The sequence below is a fragment of the Zea mays genome, chromosome 2 (genome assembly GCF_902167145.1).
Source record: "Zea mays cultivar B73 chromosome 2, Zm-B73-REFERENCE-NAM-5.0, whole genome shotgun sequence".
Lineage (NCBI taxonomy): Eukaryota > Viridiplantae > Streptophyta > Magnoliopsida > Poales > Poaceae > Zea > Zea mays.
The window spans coordinates 9,894,782-9,900,735 of NC_050097.1; positions in this window are offsets into that span (position 1 = coordinate 9,894,782).

Consider the following 5,954-nt stretch of genomic DNA (forward strand, 5'->3'; position numbering starts at 1 on the left):
GATTAGGTCATGTCCCTATATTAATGGCTTGATTATTAACAAGGATGATAGACTTTGTTTTAAATGCTCCAAGAAGGGACATTACTTAGATCTTGTCCCCATTTAAAACAAAGAGGCATAGGGTTAGAAAAGAAAATTTTTACTAACCATGTAGCAAGCAACAAACAAGGAAAGAAGAAATCTTCAAAACTTGGAAAACGCCTATGCTACACATGCCGAAAGAATGGACATCAATGCAAAGATTGTCCCATTGGTAAAAATCCCACTCCTAACTTGTCATTTGATTCATATATAACTAGGCAACCCAAGATTGCAACTTGTGCTAGAAAGGTAACGAGTTTACCAAGCGCTAGCACAAAGGACACTTGGGTTCCTAGATCTTTGTTTACTAACCTTAACGGACCCATCAAACGATGGGTACCAAAATGTGCTTGACAAGCCTTGTAGGAGAAGGAGATGGTATGAACCTTTGGGGTGCTTGAGGGAGTTAATTCAATTCTTATCAACTCAAGCTATCAATCTTCAAATGATCTACATATTCAAGATTGACCCAAGGTCACTTCAATTTATTGTATTCAAAACTCATATCATCTCGGGAAGATATTAATGTTGTAGGAAATAAAGAATCATCATCAAAGCCTACAACATAGAGGAAAGTCAAGGGATGGTAACATTTATATTCTTAAGTGCAATTATCTTAATTTGTCATGTGCCTTGTGTAGTCACATAGAAATAGAAAGCACTTAAGCATATGTTAAAATTATGTTACCATTCTTTGAAGAAATTCCTCTCATATGGTAGATTGTGTACTTATCAATTCTATATTATGACAATCTACATGTTTTAAATTGTTGCAAGTTCACATGGCATGTCTTTACATTAATTATTCTATTATTGCCATATTCTAGATATAGAGAGATATTTCATGTTTTTAAAAGAATAAGGTGTCATGTAAGAAATTCAAATACTTAGGACACTTATAAAAGGAAAAATTCTCTCTATAGCTAGAAAATTGAGACTAATGTTTTTATCTAAGTAATTTAAGTAGTCTCACTTGTAGAGATAAATTTCTCTATGGAAATGCGTAATCCATCATGACAAGGAAAATCAATCCAATAATTTATGTTGTATCTCTTATTGCTTAATTGGATATGATTCTTCTACATTTATCGCTCTCCATGTAATGAATTAGATTTATTCCCTTAAGTCTCAAGAATTTAACCATGCTTGTTTTATGAGTTTAAAACTAGGCATACTTCATGGAATAATCTAGTTCATATTATAAAGTTTCCATGCTTTAGTAATTCACCTTTTCATTCCCTATCAAAATGATTACTAAATGGAAACTAGTGCTTGTGTTGCTAACGTATCTCTTGAGCTTACTTATAAATATGCATAGAAGGGAAAGTACACAAGCCTCATGGGTTGATCTTCACCCAAAAGAAGAAAGGTAAAAGCAAAGGTATGGGAACTCATCTTCTTAATTAAGTTTAGTTCCCATCTCAATGGGTATTTAATCTAAATTATCATATTCTACCCTTGTGAGGAATAGATTCGCTATTGGACCGAAATTAACTAAGTGTGCATTCAAATATCATTTTCTTAATGCTCATATCCATTAGAATCTATTTAATGCCTTTGCGATATTTATATATATGTTATCATATTGATTTGCTTCCAAGTGATGATTAACTAACTTCAATATGATAAAGTAAAATCTCCAATGATTATTAAAATGCTTAAAAGGTGCTCACTCATTTTTCTCAAATGAAATGCACTAATGTTAAGGATTTTACTTCATGTCTGTGTGACTTGTGGATGATGAATTTTGTATGCTAATTATCTAAAGTAATCATCCTTCACCATATACTCCCTTGCGCTATTAACATGTCTCTTGAGTATTTTCAATAAGTTTGGAAGGAAAAAGAGACAAATATAAAGGGAGGACACTCAAATGAAAAAGAAAGGACATCAAGGACAACAACACCTACTTGGACAATAAGGTTTTCACAACAATCAATGGTGTGGTTGTAAGCATTCTAAATCCTTTTTTCTTTATGAGGTTACCAGGCTTAGGTTATTTGTTGCAAAATTTATGAGCCTTGATCAAAATGTATAATGCTTCCCCCTTTATGTTCTTAAAAATGAATGCATCGAAATCATTTCTTTAAATTACTTGATGCATATCTTTAGGGGGAGTCCATTATTATATTTTGATTATGTTGAGACTATTGCTTTATCTTAGTAATTTCATATAGTCTCTTGCATGAGAATAATGTTTCTCATATAGTATGCTACTTCACATCAATCAAACTTGTTAAAGTAATATCGCTTTTATCAAGGATTGTTGCTTTCATTTCTAAAAGTAGCATGCTTATTGGATTCTCCTATTTTTAAGCTTAATTGAAAATTTAATGCCTTTGTTGTTTTCTTGATCGCATATTGGTTGATCATTGAACAACTTCAATTATCACTTATGCTTCTTAGTGCCTCATGTAATTTGAATTTGATTTCAATTGGTATGCACTAAGGAAAAAGGAGAATTCATGATGCAACTTGTGATCCATTTGATATATGCCAACAATAACTTGAAAATGATCACTATGTGTTCTAGAACTCTCTCTTGTGCAAAGTATTTCCACATATTGTCATTAAGTATAGGTCTTAAGCAACTAAGACTAAGGACAAAGCACAATGAAGAGAGCGTCTCTATGTGAAGGTACAAAAGGGTAAAACCACTTCCTTTCATTCAAACTTGTACCTACATCTTCCTTTTTCTATACACTCTTTGCATATCTTGTGTAATAGGAAGAGAAAGCATGTCCTTTGCATTTATCTCTGCTTCATACCTAGTTTAACCTCTTAAAATTTCACTCATGCATTATTGCATCTTTGCTAAAACTAGATGAAGTGGTTCTATTGTCAAAGAGCTTAAAGCTTAACCTTGTAACGAGGATAAGCTGCCTTTGTCTCAAAGGTGGATGGTCCTTAAGCCTCTTTGAAATTCTTAAGGGAAAATGCTTAAAATATTTGTAACATGCTTTCAGTAGTGCATAAACTGTCATGAGCATCACACTTATCCTATGACACAATGCACTTCACTTTCTCTATGATATAGACTTGTTCTCATTAACCTAATTATGTGCAATTGGCATTTTAGGCCAAAACATGTGTTCTTTCTCTCCATGCACATATTTAGGGGGAACAATCTATGTTGTATAGAACTATGATCATACTTAATTAACATATCTCTTGATCATATCTCTTTCATTTTGGTACAAATGCATATATCCTATTATTCCCGTACCATGACTACGACTAATATGTTTCCAAGTATATCACTATGCTAAGTCGTAGATTGAAAGGGAAATGGAGTCTTCGGCGAAAACAAAGGCTTCCACTCCGTAAATCATACTTCGCCATCACTCCAAGCAACTCTCTATTCTTTGGGGGAGAAATGAGCATCAAAGAAAAGGACTTCGTCTTTGGAGAGAGTAAGAGCCCAAAGCTAAAAGACCGGACTTCGCCTTTGGTATAATCTTAACTCATTTATTTATGCCCAAAGGGGAAGATAGCACTTCGAGGGCTCTAATGATTCCGTTTTTGGCGATTCATGCCAAAAAGGGGGAGAAATGAGCCCAAAGCAAAAGGACCGCACCACCACCAAATTCAAAAACTTAGTGCTTTCCAAAAGTATTTATCATTTAGTATCCTATTGTGTTAAAAAGGGGGAGAAAGTAGTATTTCAAAAATGGTATATCAAAACCCTCTTGAACACTAAGAGGTGGATCTCTTTTAGGGGGAGTTTTGTTAAGTCAAAAGAAAAGCATTTGAAACAGGGGGAGAAAATTTCAAATCTTGAAAATGCTTTACAAACTCTTATTCATTTACCTTTGACTATTTGCAAAAGATCTTTGAAATGGATTTACAAAAAGAATTTGCAAAAACAAAACATGTGGTGCAAACGTGGTCCAAAATGCTAAATAAAGAAAGAACCATTCATGCATATCTTATGAAATCAATATTGGTTTAAATTCCAAGCAATCTTTGCACTTACCGTAGGCAAACTAGTTCAATTATGCTCTTATATTTTTGCTTTGGTTTGTGTTGGCATCAATCACCAAAAAGGGGGAGATTGAAAGGGAAATAGGCTTTAAACCTTTTCCTAAATGATTTTGGTGATTGAATGTCCAACACAAACAATTGGACTAATTAGTTTGCTCTAGATTATATGTTCTACAGGTGCCAAAGATTCAACATAAAACCAATAAAAAGAACAAGACAAGAGTCAAAAGAAAGGAGCAAAAAGAAACCGAAGTGCTCCCTGGTCGGGCGCACCGGACTGTCCGGTGTGCCACCGGACAGTGTCCGGTGCACCAGGGAAGATTGCCTTCAAACTCTTCGCCTTCGGGTTTCTCAGGGGCAGCCCACTATAATTCACCGGACTGTCCGGTGTACACCGGACAGTGTCCGGTGCTCCAACGGAACGCGGCCTCAGGAACTCGGCAGCCTCGGGATTTCACGAAGACTGCTCCGCTAAAATTCACCGGACTGTCCGGTGTGCACCGGACTGTCCGGTGTGCCAGCGGAGCAACGGTCATCTGCGCGCAACGGTCGACTCTGCAAAGTGTACAGTTGAATTCAGAGTGTCAGAGCAGAAGTCAGAGGGGCACCGGACTGTCCGGTGCTGCACCGGACTGTCCGGTGCCACATGAGGACAAAAGCCTCCAACGGTCGACCAGCTCCAACCCCAACGGATAGGATGACGTGGCTGGGGCACCGGACATGTCCGGTGTGCACCGGACTGTCCGGTGCACCCATCGCCAGCAGACTTCATCAACGGCTAGTTTTTGGATGGTGGCTATAAATACCACCCCAACCGGCCACTTCAAGGGGTGGGAGTCCAAGCAACATTCCAAGTCATCTAGTTGACATACTCAAGCCCTCCCAACCACATATATTCATTGATCCATCCTATACACAAGATTTAGTCCACTACAACCAACACAAGTGCCACAAAAGAGAGAGCAAGCAATTGAGAGCTCCTTCATTGAGTTTAGCCCTAGCGCCTTGTGAGATTCATTGAGAGATAGTGTGAGCTACATCTTTGTGTTCATTTGCGCGTGGAGTTTTGACTCCCATTCAAACTTCCTCCAAAGTGTTGGAGGCTTGTAAAAGCTAGCAAGAGACACCAAAGATTGTGGTGGTCCTTGTGGGATCGAGAGTGATCCTTGAGAAGAAGAAGAGCTCGCCGATCCTTGTGTGATCGGGAGAGAGGGAAAGGGTTGAAAAAGACCCGTCCTTAAGTGGACTCCTCAACGGGGACTAGGCCTTCGAGGGCCGAACCTCGGTAAAACAAATCACCCGTGTTCATTGTGCTTTTGCTTGTGATTTGTTTGCTTTCCCTTACTCTAAGTTCTCTTGCACTATTCTTTGCTCATATCATTTGGTGTTGCTTCAAGTTAAAATCTCATTTAAGTGAAGCAACACTCCGCAAGAAAAGAACTTGAGTTAGTGCTCTTTTTCATCTAAGCTTTCTTGCTTTGTTATCATAGAATTATTAGTTGTATTGATTTATCACTTCCGCATTATTTGAAAGCTATACTCTTTACTAGCAAGAACTTAGTTTTTATACTCCGATAATTGTTCATCTTGTTCTAACCACTAATCAAAGGATCTAGTTGGGGGATAAAGTTTTAATTTTCAGGTTTCGCCTATCCACCCCCCCTCTAGGCGACTTTCAATCATCAACATAAATTTGGCATACAAACAAGTCATTTTCAAGAGTTTTAGTAAAGAGTGTAGGATCGGCTTTTCCGACTTTGAAGCCATTAGCAATAAGGAAATCTCTAAGGCATTCATACCATGCTCTTGGGGCTTGCTTGAGCCCATAAAGCGCCTTAGAGAGCTTATAGACATGGTTAGGGTACTCACTGTCTTCAAAGCCGGGAGGT